Consider the following 2,570-nt stretch of genomic DNA (forward strand, 5'->3'; position numbering starts at 1 on the left):
TTTACATCTTTTGGCGGACATTTTGGACAATTCTGGTAGGCATTTTGGGTTAAAATTTGGGGGCTATAAATGAAACAAGCCAGCTAGAAAAAGACAAATACCATGTGATGTCACTCATATGTGGAATTTAAGAAACAAAACAAATGAACAAAGGAAAAAGAAAGACAAACTAAAAACTAGACTCTTAAATATAGAGAACGAATAGATGATTACCAGAGGAGAGGTGGGTGGGGAGTGAAATAGGTGAAGGGGATTAAAAGTACACTTATCTTGATGAACACTGAGTAATATATGGAATTGTTGAACCACTATATTGTACACCTGAAACTAATATAACACTATATATTAAGTACACTGGAATTGAAATTAAAAAAAATTTAACTGTTAAAAAAATTGACAGGATCTTTTGAGAAAAGCACATTAATAATCAAAACAGAATGTATGGTAGGAAATTACTTAGTGGAAAACGTATTCCTGTGTTTATTGTTATTCTTATTGGGGAGAATGAAACATTCTCCATAAAAGTGTATTTCACACATTATAGTTAGGGAGCACTGTAGTAGATAGATACTTTACTGCCTAAGCAGAAATGGCTTAGAGGCAGCTAGAAACTTGAAACTCACATTTGGGTGAGAGGTCACTGCTAGAAATAAAGATTTGGGATTTGATCATTCATTTCAATATTTATTGAGTATTAGTGAGCTCCAGACAAAGTTTAGGAATGTGAACATAAATAAGAGGTTGTCCTTATACTCAGCTGATAGATATGCATGAAAAATAACAATTAATTACATTGTCTTAAGTGATTGGCAGCAATTTGTCTAAGTTATGATGTGTGACAAAGGTAACTGAACTCACCTTTGTCTAGTGGAATCAGAGGGTTTCTAGAAGAAACCATTATAATTGTATTCCAAAGAATAGAATTAGAGCTGTTGAAAGATAAGTATACGTTGACTTAGTATGGGGATGAAGTGGTGAGAGGGAGGAATTTTAGAAAAATTGTGTGAAGACAGAAAGCCTACTGTAAGACATAGTAAAGGGGACTCTGAGTGGAAAGGAGAGACCAAAAGTGATCGTATAAAGGTAGGAAACACAAAAGCAGTAAAAATGAATCTTTCTGTAAAAAAATCAGTTAAGGAACTCACAAAAAAAGTAGATAAAATATAACAACATATACCTGAACATTGGGGAGGTGAGGAGAAAGAATGGGTTCAAATTTAAAGGACCATTAACTTAATATAGACTGCTATGCCCAGAAGAGGTTATATACAAACCTAATGGTAACCATATATCAAAAACCACCAGTAAACATGCAAAGAATGAAGAGAAAGATATCCAAATATATCACTAAAGAAAGTCAGAAAAACATGAAAGGAAGATAAGAAAGGATTAGAGAAAATCTTCAGAAACAACCAGAAAACAAGTAATAAAATGGCAATAAATACATATCTATTAATAATTACTTTGAACGTAAATGGATTAAATGCTCCAATCAAAAGACATAGGGCGACAGAATGGACAAAGAAATAAGAGTCATCAGGACTCCTGGGTAGTCAGTTGGTTGAGTGTCCAACTTTAGCTCAGGTTGTGATCATATGGTTCATGGGTTCGAGCTCCAGGTCAGGCTTTGTGCTGACAGTGCAGCACTGTCTCCCTCTCTCTCTGCCACTCCCCCACTTGTGCTCTCTCCCTCAAAAATAAATAAACATTAAAAAATTATTTAAAACAAAAAAAAACATCCAAGACCCATCTATATGTTTCCTACATGAGACTCATTTTAGACCTGAAGACACCTGCAGATTGAAAGTGAGGGGATGGAGAAGTAGCTATCATGCAAATGGGTGTCAAAAGAAAGCCAGAGTATCATTACATATTTCAGACAAATAGACTTTAAAACAAAGACTGTAACAAGAGACAAAGATGGACACTATATAATAATAAAGGGGACAATCCAATAAGAAGATAGAACAACTGTAAATATTTCTGCACCCAACATAGGACACCCAAATACATAAAACAGTTAATAACAAACATAAAGGAAGAAATCAATAATAATACAACAATAGTAGGGGACTTTAACACCCCATTTACATCAATAGACACATCATGTAGGCAGAAAATCAAGAAGGAACCAATGGCTTTGAGTGACTCACTGGACCAGATAGGCTTAACAGATGTATTCAGAACATTCCAGCCTAAAACAGCAGAATACACATTCTTTTCTAGTGCACATGGGACATTCTCCAGAATAGATCACATCTTAGGCCACAAAACTAGCCTCAACAAATTCAAGGAGACTGAAGTCATACCATGCATCTTTTCTGACTACAGTGCTATGAAATGCTAAAAATCAACCATAAGAAAAAATCAGGAAAGATCACAAATACATGGAGGTTACATAACATGTTACTAAACAATGAATGGGTCAACCAGGAAATCAAAGAAGAAATTTAAAAAACATGAAAAAAAAAATGAAGATGAAAACACAATGGACCAAAACCATTAGGATGCAGCAAAAGTAGTTCTTAGAGGGAAGTTTATACCAATAAAGGCTTACCCCAAGAAGTAAG

The sequence above is a fragment of the Puma concolor genome, chromosome D1 (genome assembly GCF_028749965.1).
Source record: "Puma concolor isolate L17-30 chromosome D1, mPumCon1.1.hap2, whole genome shotgun sequence".
NCBI classification, from domain to species: domain Eukaryota; kingdom Metazoa; phylum Chordata; class Mammalia; order Carnivora; family Felidae; genus Puma; species Puma concolor.